At 33.4% G+C, this 17,267-nt stretch overlaps 1 long non-coding RNA gene and 1 pseudogene across 1 annotated transcript; both read left to right on the top strand.

The window, feature by feature from the left end:
- Nucleotides 1–2,581: 2,581 nt before the first annotated feature.
- Nucleotides 2,582–4,938, top strand: LOC110725878. The gene is made up of 2 exons (XR_002512245.1): nt 2,582–3,077; nt 3,864–4,938. It is a non-coding gene; the product is annotated as an uncharacterized LOC110725878 (long non-coding RNA).
- A 283-nt stretch (nt 4,939–5,221) lies between these two features.
- LOC110725519 lies at nt 5,222–15,879 on the top strand (annotated as a pseudogene).
- Nucleotides 15,880–17,267: the final 1,388 nt, after the last annotated feature.

Below are 17,267 nucleotides of genomic sequence, written 5' to 3'. Positions count from 1 at the left end.
TCAGACCCCAACTGATGAAGCATGCTTCATATATGATATGTGCAGGGACCTAGCTCAAGAAAATCCATCCATATTGCTAATGAATGTGCCGAGGAAGAAGGTGAAGGAAGCAGATTTTCTAGCCAAAGAAGCAGGGCGGTTTCTAACTCTGTCTGAAGTTTTTAGCAACAATCTTTTGTTTTTGGATCGATTTAATGTAATATATGATCCTCCCTATCCTTCTAGTTGTGTAGGGGTAAACAATAGACCCACTTTTGGAACTCTCATGGACACAAACTCTAGCTAGTTAGCTCTATGATGCTTACTATGTCCTGTAATTACCTAACTGCTATTTTCAAGCCTATAATGGCGTAATATATCTGCTCCTTTTCACCAAAAAAAAAAAAAAAAAAAAACTTAATCAATTAATCTTGTGCTAGTTACCATGGAGTATGGAAATTTAAGAAGAGAACAAAAAGTGTGCTATTGTAGTAGAGATTATGAAATGAAAAAGTATGAATTTTATGGGTAGTTTATATTATAACCATGTAAAGTGTGCTATTCTGACGGTAATGGATAGTTTGTAGTGGGTAACTATTATGTTATTTTTTTATTATTATTTTTTTTTGAAAGTGTAATTGTTTTTAAAATTTTAAATTAGAAAGTACTCCGTGTAGTAGGTATTTTTGAAGGGATTAGTGTATTTAAGAGGGAGTGAATGTGAGACGAGTATTTGGGTTCTGGAGCGCTCTCATTAAAACGACTCTTAAATTAGAGGGAGTGAATGTGAGACGAGTATTTGGGTTCTTGAACGCTCTCATTAAAACGACTCTTAAATTATATATTAGAGAATGTACCCGTGCTAATGCACGAGATATACGTATGTTTAGGGAAAAAATAGTATAAGTGGAAGTTATAGTTTTTTTTTTTCAGTTAAGGAAGTTATGGATAAGTGTTAATTTGGAATTGTAAACTTGTAGCATGCAGTTATTTGGAAGTTATTTTATTAAACACACATAAAAAAATAAAAATAATTATATATAAAAAAAAAAGAGTGCATGAGAATTGAAAGTTAGGGTTGGAGTGATAGGGTTAAGTGTTGCAAAAACGATTCTTAAATTATACAAAGTAAGATGTCAATCATAAAAGTCAAATCACGTTAAAGTAAAGACAAAATTAAATAGCGTAAAAGTCAAAACAAAACTTAAATAGCGCAACAGTCAAAGTTAAAAAACATAAAAGTCAAAGCTAAATAGCGTAAAAGTCAAAAGTACACAATCACCCTTTTACTCGTACCCTCCGGCGAAAAAAAAAATCCCAAATAAAAAGTAACCAAAAAACAAAAAAAAAAAGAAAAAAAAATCAAACGTTAAACCCTAAACCCTATTCAGTAGCACTGTCAAAATGGTTTGACAGTTCGATTTCGGTTCGGTTTGAAATCGGTTCGGTATTTAATCGGGTCGGTTTGAAATCGGTTTAATTGTCTCACGGGTCGGTTTTGGTTCGGTTTAAATAGTTATCGGTTCGATTCGGTTTCGGTTTATTATTAAGCGGTTTTAATTCGGTTCGGGTTGTAAACAGTCCGGGTAGTAAACGGTTCGGTGCAGACAGGTTACGGTTTGTTAACGGTGCGGTGTAAACGGTTTTTATCCCGATTCAAACAGTTTCGGGTTTGGAACAGTTTCGGGTTAGAAACAGTTCGGTTCTTTTTTGGTTCAGTTTATAACTGGTCCGGTTCTTTTTCGGTTCAGTTTTTAACTGGTTCGGTTCTTTTTCGGTTCAGTTTTTAACTGGTTCGGTTCTTCGATGGTTTAACCACTTTAACGTTATTCATATCGGTTCCGTTTCAAGTTTACTAAATTACGGTTCGGGTCGGTTTTCAGTTTCAAAAAATAAATTGTTTATCGAGTTGTTTGGATTCGGGCAATTAAATGGTTTTGGTTTGAAATTTGATAGTACTTGTTAACCTTTTGCGTTCACAAGTTTTATATAAAGTCGCGAATCATTTCATATTTACTTATTTAGGCATCATATTATAAACAAATTCTCATTGATTTTATAATTACATATTATGTTCTGTTTCAAGTTTAGTCATACTGATTTTACTAGTTTATTACGAAGTAGATTATAAGAGTTAGTGTATTAATGTATTATTGTTTTACAATTAGGTTATTATATGCTTCTTATTTAATCATTTATATACTACGCATAGTATTTATAATCATGATTTGATGAGTTCTTGTGAAATGGAAATTTGCAATTTGGTAATTCGATACTTGATTAGTCAACAAGACTGATAATTATGACTCGTTTATCATTATATATTTTCATGAAATTATGAAGATATTACAAAGTGCTTTGATTTGTATAATGAAAGAAAACACTAATGACTAATTAACAAGGTAATATTGATTAGTTCAATCGATCATATGTACACATTATTAACACATGGCATCTAACCATCTCATAGTTAAATATTCGTATCATTGTTATTCGTATGTATTAGTACAAAGTTATAGACTCATTAGTGATCTTTTTAAATTTATCTATTTATATATTTTATTAATATAACGTTTTTATAATTTTTACGTGTATGAAAATAAAGATATACTAGTAGATGTTTTAATACATGTCTTGAACACTGATCCCGATCAAATGGGGCAAAAAAATACTAAAGAATTAAGGGAATAATATTTTTGTACATGAATGTACAACATACAAACACACACGGATCACCACTCTCAACCATAGATTAAAAAATCAATGGTTAGATTCTTCTCCCACAACACACACGGATCACCACTCTCAACCATAGATTAAAAAAATCAATGGTTAGATTCTTCCTCCCACAACACACACAGATCACCATTATGAACCATAGATTAAAAAACCAATGGTTAGATTTACATGAAACCCTTTCACTCTCACTCTCACTTTACCACTCTCACTTTACCACTCCCGGGCTCACGGCGCCTCTCATTCTCATGGGCTCAGCGCCTCTCCGTCTCCCTCATACATTCATTCACGGCGGACCTTGAAGCTGTCCTGATTCTGCCTCTTTCTCATCGGTGTTTGCTGCCCTAAATCTCCAAATTCAGGTAACCACTCTCTCTTTCTCGATTTTAATTGATATTTTTGTTGGTATGAATTGTTTTTTTTTTTTTTTTTTTTTTTTTTTTTTTTTTTTTATCATTTATATTTTGTATATGTATTTCTTGTAATGCATGGCAATTCAAAATGTAAATTTGGGGATGAATGGATGATAGTAACAGTATATAAAAGATGGCCAAGTTGTTGATTTTATATATATAAATGAATAAATTGACTGAAAGTGTTGAAGAATGGGGTTTTGTTTATAAGGAATTAAGGATATATAACTTATTACATGCAGTATTCTGAGTTTTTGTGCTCCAGCTGCTATAGCAAGTTTTATACAAGGTGGCTGGCTTCATTGTCTCTAGGTGACTAAATGCTCTGTTTTGCCGGCGATTTTTAAAAGTTTATTAAGAACATTATTGCCTGAACTTTGGTTTATTCATACATTAAATTTAACACACTGTTTTGTTCAGTACATTTCTATTAGTTGCTGCTGTGAAATATTACGGTGAAAATTAATTAAATTAATTAAATTGACACTATGTATTATCCCTGATCAGATAAAATGGCCAGCATCTATATGTATCAATATGTGGCCTTACATTGATTTTCTTTCAAATGTGGTATGACTGGTATCAAACTATCAATAGTGCTAAAATAATAAGAATTCTGGTCAGTTTTGAATATATACCATGTTCTTTGCTGATGAGTTGACATATAATGGAATATGGTTTGCTCAACTACATCCACTTATGATGAAATGTGTTGTTTTGTTTCTGTTTTTTAAGTAATGGAGCAAGGGTTTGGAAATTATGATGAGCAAACTATAGATTCTCAAGACACTGTTCAGAATCAAGATTCTTCTCAACAACAAGTCACTACCACTATGTTTGAATTCGAAAATTATGATGATATATTGTTTGAATTTGGATGTTTCTGCTTTTCTTTGGAAATAATGGTGGCATTCATAATCAAAAATCGTTCGCAAGACATGGAGACTGAACTTTCTAAATTAATGTTGATAATAAGCGAGTTCTGTTGGTTCCATTATACTGCAATTTACAAATTATCAGGGCTATGCTCAATTGTATTTATCGTGGAATATTTTCAATAGTCAAATTATAGTTGAATCTGAATTAAAACATAGCCTAATAGTATATTCATGTCACTAGCACACTCCCATCTTTATTTCATTATTACTCACAGAATTAATATAATCATATGCTTAATAGTCTCTGTGAATTAATTTTATTTATTACGCCTTCAGCCAAGCCTTGGTACTTAATATTACAAGCTTTTTGTTCATTTGGTTTCATCACCTCAAATGTATACATGACTAGAGGCAGTAGTGTTGCTAATAGTTTGAGGCAGGGCCTGAGCCTGCTTGTTTTGCTCTTGTTTGTGAGCACTGATTATCCTTAATGAATGATTTGCCTTGCTATTTTTTAAAAAATATTCTAAGATTTCTAATATTTAATCTATTTAATTATATTCCCGTCAAAAAAAAAAAAATCCATTTAATTATATAAAAAATTTTGTAAACGGTTCGATTTAGAAGCGGTTTGGTTCATAAACGGTTCAGTTCGGTTTACAATCAGTTCGGTTTTTAAATGGTTCGGTGCAAACGGCTAGCAGTTTGCTAACGGTTCGGTGTAAGCGGTTTTTTTGCCAGTTTAAACGGTTTCGGGTTGGAACCGGTTTTGGGTTAGATATGGTTCGGTTCTTTTTCGGTTCGGTTTTCTTTCAGTTCGTTTTATATTTGGTTCAGTTTGTTAACGGGTTCGGTTCTTATACGGTTTAACATTATTCGGGTCGATTCGGTTTCGGGTTTACTAAAATACGGTTCGGGTCGGTTTTCGGTTTTTAATCGGTTCGGTTCTCATTTGGGTCGGTTGGTTTTGGGCAGTTAAACGATTTCGGTTTGAAATTTGACAGCACTACTATTCAGAATTGTGAAATTTCAGTCCCAACCTCTTGAACTCTCCTCTGCTACTCTCTCTCACCTTCAAAGCTTGAAGCTCAACTGCAACAATGGCGGCTTTAAGCTACAAGAAGAGCTACCGTACCACTCAATCATCGCAGTAGTTCTACACTGGCGGCCCCTTTACTGTTTCTTCCGGCGGCACATTCCTCGTTTGTACTTGCGATGATTCTATCAAAATCGTCGATTCTTCGAATGCGTCGATTAAATCCACCATTGAAGGTGATTCTGAGCCAATTACAGCTCTTGCGCTTAGCGCTTAGCCCTGATGATAAATTCCTCTTTTCTGCTAGCCATAGTCGCCAAAGCAGGGTTTGGGACCTCTCTACGCTCAAATGTATTCTTTATAATAATAATAATAATAATAATAATAATAATATAATAATAATAATAATAATAATATTGATTTTTATTTTAGATTTTGATTCATTATTCTTATATGTGTGTTGCTTAGTGTAATGGTTAGTTTTGTGTAATGTTTTTATACATTTGGTGTTGTGCTGTGTATGCGCGGGTAGTTTAATTAATCTAGGTGATTAGTGAATACTGAAATTGGTTTAAGAATACCTTCGTTTCATATTATGTGCAACAAAGGCCACGATATGAACTCTTGGATATAAATTTGTGGATGTATTCGACGAGGAGAGCGATAGAGAGAAATGACAACTCAAAAAGGAATAAAGCATTTGTTGCATATAATGTGAAGCAGCAATTTTTTTTAGTAATTGTTGCACATATTATGAAACCGAGGTAGTAATTAAATTTAAAATCTTTTTGTTAGTTTGTGTTAATCTAGAATTGGCAAAAGGATTTTGTTTGTTACCTTGTCTTGGTCTGAAAATTGGATGTTACATTTTGATGAAGGGACATGACGGGCCAGTGATGGCTATGTCATGTGATGCATCAGGAGGATTGCTAGTAACTGCTGGAGCTGATAGGAAAGTTCTTGGGACGTTGATGGTGGATTTTGCACGCATTATTTTAAAGGACACAAAGGGGATGTCACTTGCATCATGTTTCATCCTGATCCTGATTGCCTTCTTGTAAGTGTTAATAATTTTGACTTTGTTAATTAATTACTTGAGTTTGGTTTTTGGGGTGATTTTTTTTGCTTTTATCTAGGATATTTATTGTGTGCTGATATTTATGTTCATTGTTTTTACTCCCTCCGTCCCTAAATTACATTTCTCTTTGGAAATTTACACGGAAATTAAGGAGGGAAGAATAAGACAAATAACAATAATTAGATAATGTAATGGGAAGTACAAAGATAGATTAGTTATTACTCATGACAAGTCATCAATCCTTTGCAAAAAAAAGGACCAATCACATGCTCCTAATTAAAAAGTTTTAACCAATCATATTCATTGTAATTTGGCACAAGGATTATGAGTGAGATTAGGTAAGGATGAGTGAGAAAGCATTAAATATAAAACAGAAAAAGAGAGTTGATTTACTAAAAAAACTTACCAAAAATAGAAAGGAGGAATGTAATTTAGGGACGGAGGAAATATATTTTATTCTCTATTTTGAGCTTGTTCTAAGTTGCATTACCTTTTGAAGTTGCCTTAGAACCATTAGCCCTTTAGATTTAGTCTAGAATTAGTTATTACACTTGTTTGATGTATGTTCTTTCTCCGTATACTTTTAATTGCAACACTGTGCTATTCAGGCTTGCCAATGCATAGTTTTAACTATACGTACCTTCAAATATAGATAAGTGAAAAAATGTAAGAATTAGATATTGTGAAAATATAAATTGAAAAGAAAAAACTAACAAGACCCCACATGAGAAAATTTACACTATTCACATTCTTACAGTAAGGAATGTAAATAGTGTAAATTTTCAAGTGATGCAACTAAAATGAACGGAGGAAGTATAATTTATTGATGTGCTCTTAGTGGGCCATATATGAGATGAAGTCGTGTGTAATTAATCAATTATGACTTCATGGCATAAAACCATTCCTTCTAAATTGCTAATTTAGTAATATATACTAACTGCCTCCTTGCTTTAAGTGCATCAGTTCGACGGCACATAGTTCTGTTTTGGTTTTTATGAGTTTTCTGGGTTTTAGGGTGGGTTCTTAGTTGATGGTGTTTGTACTTCTTTGGAGGTCCTAAGAGAGGGTAATACACTAATACATAAAAACATGTACTCTTGAAAAAGAATAAGGTTTTCAATTGGTTTTGGATGTAAGAGTTTATAGAGTAAATCATTAACTTTTCTGGACCATAGTGGGCTCATTTTTTTCCCTACCTTATAAGAAGTATACGATAATTTTTAGGAATAGTGTGCTACCAATTATACCCTCACAAATGTGTACAAAAATGTGTATTTACATTTTAACCCTCAACCCTCATTATTATGTTTGCCATCATTAATATATTTAATGTATTTTTTTCATTAACATATCATCAATTAATTTAAAGTTTTGTTTTTTTTGTTTTGTTTTTGTTATTTTTTTTTTTTGCAAAAAACTCGCAATGCTTTTTTTTTTTTTTAATATTTTATATATATATATAAAATAACTTCTAATGCTCTGTATTTCATATGTTATTATTATTAATGGTTAAAAAGAAAAAACTGTATGTACAAAACTACAAAGAGACTATTTATTACCAAACTTCTGGTTGCTCTTCTTATTTACAATCTTGTCGTCCTTTAACCGCAACTATTGTTAAGGGTTTGATGGCACATAAACAATGTTATGGAATTGTAAATGCGATTCATATTAAATAGTGATATTTGAGTTGATGTTATCAAGAGGTATAAAGAACTTAAAAAATCCTAAATCAAGGAAAATCAATAATAGAAAAAAAAATGGTATTAATCATGGAAGAGAAAATGAAGGAATTTAAGAGGAAAACTACAACTTAGTGGTTATTGTTTTAGTATTAGATATAGATATTAGATGGTCGTAGAACATTAAAGAACTTACATTATTAAGTTTTTAGCTACAACATTTCACATATTACTAAAACATTATTAAGTTTTTAGCTACAACATTTCACATATTACTACTCCGTATGACCTAAGCTCTATCCGAAGAAAACCACCCTAGAAATATTATACTAAGTATTATTGAAACTTGCAAATCAATTAAGAGTTCTAAAATAACAATTGCCCCTTAAGATATGAAGGGATAATAATATTATATGAAGGGATGCAACTTGATTAACTATTATTTAATAATAATTTTGGATTAATTTTGTGAAACTTTAGAGGATCTTAATAAATAATTGTCATAAAGATTTTAATAGATTTCAAACGCACATAAACCAAATAGTATTAAAACTACTACCCAAACCAAAGATGTAAATACACGCCAATACAACTTCTCCGCAAGAGCTAGTCCCTCCGCGCTCATCGTGCACGTAAGCCACCCTAGTTATGAAAAAAATGGTACCTGACTTTTAGATGTGTGTAGGTGGCTAGGTGCGTCTAAGTGTTAGTGGCATGGTTTTGACATGTCGGGATGGGCTTGTAGCCTTGAATATATGTGAGATGTATGCACGGATGTAGACTTGTTCCAATATTTCTCATCCTTTGATGGTGCTAAACTTTTTGATTTTTACTGTCTAACTGACTTGTAAATCCATTCAGTCATTTGTGCTACTGACATTATTATATCTGTTGGAATTTTCTTGTTTCAAGGCATGTCTTTTTAGTGCTTGTTTTCTGTATATCTTGCATGTCTTAATTTAGTATTTGGCGTTGTTTTACAGCTTTTCTCCGGAAGTGATGATGCATCTGTCCGGGTTTGGGATCTTATCACTAAGAAGTGTGCTGCAACAATGGAAAAGCATTTCTCTGCAGTAGTTTCCTTGGCAATGTCTGAAGATAGAAGGTTCTTACTTAGTGCTGGAAGAGATAAGGTTTGCTTCTTCCTGTTCCTGTTTGATAATTGGAATTCAAAGTTATTGAGTCTTTTCATTTGCAAGTCCACCAGTAATGCGTGTCAGTTCTTTGCTATTTAAAAAACTCATTTTAGTAATTTATTGTGCCTCTTGTTTTCCATATATACTTTGAGCTAAAAGGTTGGTAAAGAAATTATTGATACCCTTACTCAAATGTAAATACATTTCTTCCAATTACACGTGGATTTTATAGATTCTGAAAAGTAATTTGTAGCCATGAGCCATAAAAAAGAACCTATTGGGCTTAAAAAAAACACTCAAATTGAATATGTTAATAGTGTTTATACTTTTGACTTGTTATCTTTAATTTATTTCGGAAACTTGTTAGTAATTCTCGTCAGAAATATCCAGATAAGAAATTTTGATTTCCATTTTTATTGCTAAGTTTTTTTTAATCGTGTGTATATAATAATTATGAAAATTATTAAGTTCAGTTTAAGACAATTCAACAAGACCGCACTTGATAATATTGTTTTTTATACATTGGTCTAAAAATACGGTGAAAGTTTAATTAAACAAGTACATTAGACCACTAGAGAAATTTATATCACGTCAGATTAGACCTTATTGAATCAAACCACAACACCTTATTTCATGTGAAGTGAACAAACCCTTTATTATTAAGGAAATTTATCAATAATTGTCTTGCTTGTAGATTTATCCATTTCTCGGTCGGTTGCCTTTGTATACGCTTTAGGCTTCTCTTAACGCATTAAATTTATCATCCATGCATGAAAGTAAAGTTGTCAATAAGTTGAATCGTGTCGTGTTCGTGTTTGGTCTCTTGTCAATTTCACGTTGTTCACAAAATCTATCAAAAACTATGTATAATGTTGGATAGTTGCATAATTTGACCACTTTATCTAAACGGGGTGTGTTCGGGTTGGTTTTGTGTCGTGTCGTGTTGACTTAGTGTTTTCTCTCACTAACTTCGTATTCGTGTTGTGCCGGTTTCCGGTTGTGCTGTCGAAATAGCCTTTTCAATTGTTTAAAAGATTTAGACCATTCAATCATGGTGTTTATGGCCGCTTGTGAGTTCTCATGTAAAAAACTAAAATTGGTTTTAAATGGAATCCTCACTGACTCTTGTTTTAGTCTTTATTTCATATCAATCTAAAAAATGTGGAGGTCTTGCTAAGTAGCAATTTAATGTCCTAGACTTCGAGGGAGTTATATTTCATACTTGATTGTTTGTGATTGATATTCCTTTCACTCTCCAAGTACAAGAATATTTCAACTTTGGTAACTTCAACTATGTGTCAGACATCTTAATCATAGAGATAAATGCTGTTCTCTTCACCTAAAGTAAGGTGTTTTGGTCTGAAAAGATTAGGTTTAATTTGATTGTTTGACTATTTGACCGTATTTTTACACTTATGTATAAGGGGAGAAAACATTATCAAATGGATTCTTGTTTAATTCGTCTCAAGATGCACTTCCAAATATTTAATTTTTATAATCTTTGTATGAGTATGCAGTTACAGTCTTACAGATATGTTATTATGAAATAAATGGAGATAAGAACTAATGTTCTGAGTGTTTGACAAGAATTACTGATAAGGCTCTAATATAAGTTGAAAAGAATAGGTCCTTATTTTACATAAGGGGATGGTGAAGCAAGATGAAATCTGAATTATTTTAACTATTGAAGACAATTCAGAAAAGTCTTGCTGAAAGCTCACAAAGTCAAATACTTTAAAATTTGATTTATGATTTGAAAATATATGTTCATGATATAAAGAAAGCAGATTTCTTCACGATTTGCTGAAGTATGATGTTTTGGTCCTGACATTTATATACTCCAGTATAATAATTATTCTTACTCTACTAACTTACAGTAACTACTTCTTATAAAGCTTGTGTCTGGGGGAAGGCTTTGCAGTTGATTCGCTCAACTTTATGCCTTTAACTGAAAAATTGCTCTTTTGGCTTGACCCAACAATTGCTTAGAGCAACTCCAATGGTTGAAAAAAGGGACCTGTTTGCAATCATTAAAAATTCCTAGCTATTAGCTGCACCATGGTTGCACATCTTGCTAACTAGCTTTTGCAAGCTAGCTTGGCAATTATTAATTAGATTAATATTATTTTTAAATTTTTTTAAAAAAGGAAAATCTTGTCTAAAACCACCCGTCAAAAACCGTTTTTTGTCAAAAACCACCCACTTAAAAATATGTTGTCTAAGACCACCCAAATACAAATTTTTGTTGTCTAAGACCACCCAATTCAACTTTCCGACCTTGATTTCAATTTCCAGCGTTGACCCCGAGCACGTGACTGCGCATGTGACTTTAAATCATCCCCCCTTCCCCTTTTCTTTATTTTTTTCCCTCGATTTTTTTCGCCTACCCTGTATCTATCTCTCTCCGCTCTTCTCTTTCCTCTCTCTGTTCTACCTCCATTGTTAGCCCTTAAATCTGAAATTACTACCCCCCTTTGTTAAATAGCAACATCCTTCGATAATCCCTAATTTTTTTTATTTCAATAACACGGTTGTGAGGTTGGCTTTGAGGAATTACCGTGAGGACAGGGTAGAGTGGTCTGGGTTTTCAAGGCAAGGCGAGGTAATTGGGGTGGTGGGTCTAAGGTTATGAGTGATGGGGGTAGGTTTTAAAGTGGTGTGGGTAAATTTGGGGAAAAGGAGAAGAGCGGTTGTGGTGGGTTTTTGGTTAGTGGGCTTAGATCTGAAGAAGGGGTGGATTAAGGTGGTGGAGGTGGCTGCGTTTTGTGGCTGGTAGGTGGGTTTTCCTGGGTTAGTTTCCGGTGAAAGGTGGAATTCGTTGGGTTTTGGGGTGGTTGTGGCGGTTGTGACAGTGGCTGGGTTAGTGATGGTGGTGATGTGGTTTGGTGGGTGGTCAGTAATAATCACGTGCAAGCTTGGTTTTAAAAAGCGCGCCTCGCTCCCAGGCTCTGGGAAATGGGCTTTAGCTAGTCGAGGCTCAGTCACCTACGGAAGGCGTGCGCCTCAAAGCGCCTTGGGTAAGGTGCGCCTTTGCGCCTCAAGAAAAATAACTAAGGTTTAAGTTATAAATTGAAGAATAGTGGACACTTTTTCAAATTCAGACTACCTTAGCTTTACATATATCATTATTTAATTTATTATGAATCTTTTTAATTGGAGTTAAGTACTATCAAAGTAAAAAATAATTTGAAATAAATATATAAATTCATGCGCCTTGCATACAAAAGGCGCACGCCTTCGCCTTGCGCCTAGGCTGCAAGGACCATTTGCGCCTTGGTGCGCCTTGCGCCTTTTAAAACTAAGCGTGCAAGTCACATGCCCCCAAGTCAACGTCGGAGTTAATGGTGGTCAATGCTGGAATGTTGAGCCAGGTGATTTTTTACAACAAAAATTTGTATTTGGGTGGTCTTAGGCAACATATTTTTAAGTGGGTGGTTTTTGACTAAAACCAGTATTTAGTGGGTGGTTTTAGACAAAATTTCCAAAAAAAAAAAAAAAAAATAATTAACTAGCTTAAGTTGCTTAACCATTGGAGCAAAAAGTAGCAAGAAGCTTGGGAAAATAATAGGGCATAACAAGTTAACTAGCTTAAGTTGCTTAACCATTGGAGCAAAAAGTAGCAAGAAGCTTGGGAAAATAATAGGGCATAACAAGTTAGAAGATATATTAGCCAACCCCTAGATGCTCTTAGAGTTTACATCCGTCCTGAGGCAAGTGCTCTCATACAACTATAAAATGAGGTGTTAAATTTAGATTCAATCATCTGGTTTAAAGCAATTTCCTAACTTAGATTACTATCAACTCCATATATTTAGTTACCTTGATGTTTATTTATGAAATAAATCTGTTTAGAAAGTAGATTGTGTGGTCGTTGCTAAACTATGTTCACTGAAAATTGTTTTGGAGATTCAGGTTAAATTTTTGCAAGCCAAGTTGCATCTGTTATGCTAAGTTCATCGACTGAGCATAATCACTTGAATGAGAAATATTGTGTTGATAAAGAACTTTGACCTGCTATGTGCCTCTTAAACTCCCACCTCTTGATATTTGATCTTTATATATTCTATCTTTTCATTAATCTTTGTCAAGTTTCTATTTCCCGATGTTCTTATTTTGTTATCAGGTATTTAATACCTCCTCCGTTTTTTTTAGTTGACACCGTTTGACTTTTACACTATTAACATAACACGCTTTGACTCACTTTTGTGGTTTATAGATACGATAAAACATATTCATGTGGGGTCTTGTTTGAATCTATTCAATGTATATTTTATTAATATCCACTTTATAATTTTACAATGTTAATAATTAGGGATATTAATCGTTTAAAACATGCATTGGCAAGCGTGAAAATAGAAAGGTGTCAAAAAAAAAAAAAAAAAAATAGAGGATGTACTAATTTAAGGAAATTTATAGGTCCAAAAAGTTGAATATTCATCTTTAACCAAATACACCAAAAGATTGCTGCATGACCTTTTTCTTAGCAGTGGCGGATCCACAATGGGTTCAAGTGCCACTGAATTTTCGGAAAAAAAAAGAGCAAAAAAAACGAATAAAAACAATTTGTCCGCATAAATTTGGATGGAACAAGTAACATAGCGCAGTGGTAGAATGGAGTTTACTTTGAGCGATCTTGGACTTCAAGGTCGAGGGTTCGATTCCCAGCAACGTTAATTTTATTTTAGCCTTTTTTTTTTATTATTTTTTCCCCCTTTTGTTTAAAGTTCTTCTCTAAGCTCAACCAACAATAAAATTTCTCTCTTTCTTCATTCTCCAGAGTATGTATAATCCTGAATGCTTTATTATTTTTTTCCCCTTCTCTAAACTCACAATATCTCAAAAACTCATTCAAAGGCAAAACATCAAACCCCTTTACACTAACTTTTTTTTTTTACCCAACTTCCTTTCCCAAAGTATATAAAAAATCCGAATGCATTTGTACATCCCTTTTTCTAATTGTATTCTATTTTACTACGTTATATGTTATCCACTGTAATCAAGAATTCAAAAGTATCTATTAAAATTTAATTTATACTTATGGTTTTTTTTTGTAATTGCAACGTTTATATTTTTACAATATGTACATATACTCCTTTGATCGTTTTTTGTGATTTATACGTTGGAAAAATATATAGAGTCAAGTGAGATCTTGTCAGATTAGTCTCGAAAAGTATTTTTATGATATCAACTATTTATAATTTTTACAAAATTGATATAACTTAAGATATTTAGCGTGTAGAATGTGTATTGGCAACCATGAAATCATCAATGTTAAACGCAGATCTATTACTTATTTTTTAAAAAAGATTCCAGACCCACACTTTTGAATTCCTGGATACGCCACTGTTTTCTTAGTCACCCCAGAATTCAATAAAAGCTCCATGATAGAATAAGGCAAAATCCATGACTACACCACACAACAAAATCCTCCTAAGAAATTGATACAGAAGGAAGATGTGGTAAACTGGATTTAAAGATAAGTTTGGGAGGCGTAACAATAATGGTGTCAATGTGTCATTATATATTTCATACATGAAACTTGACAAATCGTAGGGCAGTGAAGGAGTATTGTAACTCTTTTACTTATCTCACTTACACATTTAAGAATCATTATGACTCCCCAGTCTTTAGGGAAATGAATAAAGCATTGAGACGTGATACATTACAATGCTATGTAACCCCTAATGATATATGTGTGGCTTGCGCTCTATCTTATCAACTTGTGAAGTCTATAATTGATCTGGCTGTATTCTTAAATGTTATATCTGCAGTTAAATGACTTTGGAAATTACTGTAGGTTGTTAATATGTGGGACCTCAAAAGCTATGGATGCAAGACAACCATACCGACATATGAGGTGCTTGAAGCTGTTTGTGTTATTAATTCTGGAACTGTATTCTATGACAGTTTATCATCACAAAGGCCTAAGAAGAGCAAAAATATCATGCAAGAAGTTTATTTTTTAACTGCTGGTGAACGTGGGATTGTCCGAATATGGAACACTGAAGGGTAATTTGACAACTTTGTTGAGTTGTTTCCTGCATTACTTTTTAGCATTAATTATTTATATATATAGGCAGGTTTTACTTTTCAATTTATTGATAATATTATTTATAATCTACTCATCCTCTTTCTGCTACAGTGCAGTTTGTTTATTTGAGCAGAAGACTTCAGATGTAGCATTTAGTCCTGATGAAAATGATTTAAGAAGAGGTTTCACTGCCGCCTGCCTGCTACCCTCAGATCAAGGATTACTATGTATTACTGCTGATCAGCAGTTTCTTTTTTATTCCCCCTTGAAGCATTCTGAAGAAGATCTGTGTTTGAGTCTCTGTAAGAGGCTGATTGGATACAATGAAGAGATAGTAGATATGAAGTTCTTAGGTGAAGATGAAAACTTTCTTGCTGTTGCCACCAACCTGGAACAAGTAGCCTCTCTTCTACTTCCTTACTTTTTGAGTTAGGGGATGTTGATGTGATAAGATGTTCACTGTGGCTACTTACTTACCTTTGCTTACAACCTCAGCCCCCCCACCTGTATCTCTAGTCTGTCATTAATGTTCAATGGTCTCGCATATGAGAACCAAGTATTGTGGATTGTGATTGTCTCTGTCTGCTATTGTTAACTTTTAGTGAACTTGCCATTTTTTGTATCATATAAAGTATTAACTACTGAACACTTTGAAGTATTCTTTATCTCTACCCGGTTTGGTTGTATGAAGAGTTGTGCATGGAGGTCTGTGATTTTTTACGGGTGAACACTATGGCTAATTCTTGGAAGGTTTTACTAAATGCTTGTATATCTAATGTCCAACTTTGGAGAGAAGTTTGATGAGTCGGAATCTGATATATGTCGATGTGTACATGTGTATATTGTAGACTCTTGCTTGAATTTAGTATGATAATTGGAGGCTCAGGAGAGAAGATTATAATTATGAAAATTAGAGCAATAAACTATTCATATGATCTTCTATTCACAGTATGAGTATTTTTGAATTTGCTTATTTGGTTTATTTGTGTAGTCACCGTACAATAAAAGTGTGGAGCATTGAAGGACTTGACAGTGTTACTGAAGAGCCTATCAGCCTTAAAGCAAAAGCTGTCGTAGCAGCCCATGATAAGAATATCAACTCACTTGCTATTGCACCATGTGACAGCTATGTTTGTAGTGGTTCTCAGGTTAGTTAACTGCTTTTGATGCAGGATATCTAAAATTGTTAAAGAACAGCCAGAATTGAAAATTAATCCTATAAAAAGAGAAATGTCTTTGTCATCCCCTAAAATGGCTCAGTCGCAATCTTGGGAGCTAAAAGTCAAGTTCTAGATATGAGAATGCAATAGCCAAGGATCCAAATATGCCGCTCAACAAAGTATGATGAAGGCTTGAACAATTATACCTCACTAGGGATAGCAATAACTAACTCTTGATTTCATATCCACTATAGAGAGCAACTCCATCTTACCACAAGCAAGTGAACTAGAGCTTCATAGTCCCAAAGTTCTTAGCCAACTACCTTAGCATACCATATCTTAGAGTCAACCTAACACATTCTCAAACCGTGCACACCTCTAAAATTTAGGAAGAAAGCCAAAAAGAAAACACATTGCAAATTTGCCTTGATAGAAACAAAAATCTTTTTGTGATTTTCAAGATAAAGAACATGAAAATGCATATACAAATGTGCATGACATATATGAATCAACATCCCACCAAACATGATAGAATACTCTCCCCCAAGCTTGAATGAGACAATACACTCAATCATAAATCAAATAATCAATGGGAGGGGAAAACAAGGAGATCAATCCAACAACCCAACATATGTCCGGTTTCAAAGCCACTTTAGGTATCAACCAATGGAGAAAGAGCAAGGAAAGATATTACCGGATTTTAGGTGGGTGTATATACCCGCAAATGACCCAATTAAACTTTTCAAAGCCACATTTTTTAAGAATTGAATCTTGTTTTCCATATGCTAGCAATTGTGGTGCCAAACTTCCTTGATTCTTGATCCAAACCAATGCACCAAAGTATATCAAGTTATGTACCTAGAAAAAGGCATACAAACATTTCCATGAGAGAAAATCTATTCTAAAAAGAAAAGAAAATGAAAGCAATAAAACACGGGTTACTTCCCGAAAAAGGCTTGCTTAAAGTCCAAGCTCTCATAAGATAACAAGTAAGCAAATGATATAAGAAGGGCATGCACCAAGATTAGTGCACGCAAAAGAAAGTGAAGAGGGAGTTGCCAAAAAGAAGAAGAAGAATCAAAAGAAAATTCAAGAAAATAAGAAGAAGAATAGAAAGGTGAACTCTCTTCACAAAAAT

Source organism: Chenopodium quinoa, unplaced genomic scaffold (assembly GCF_001683475.1).
Source record: "Chenopodium quinoa cultivar QQ74 unplaced genomic scaffold, ASM168347v1, whole genome shotgun sequence".
In the NCBI taxonomy this organism is placed as follows: domain Eukaryota; kingdom Viridiplantae; phylum Streptophyta; class Magnoliopsida; order Caryophyllales; family Amaranthaceae; genus Chenopodium; species Chenopodium quinoa.
This window is presented reverse-complemented; position numbering and strand designations above follow the sequence as displayed.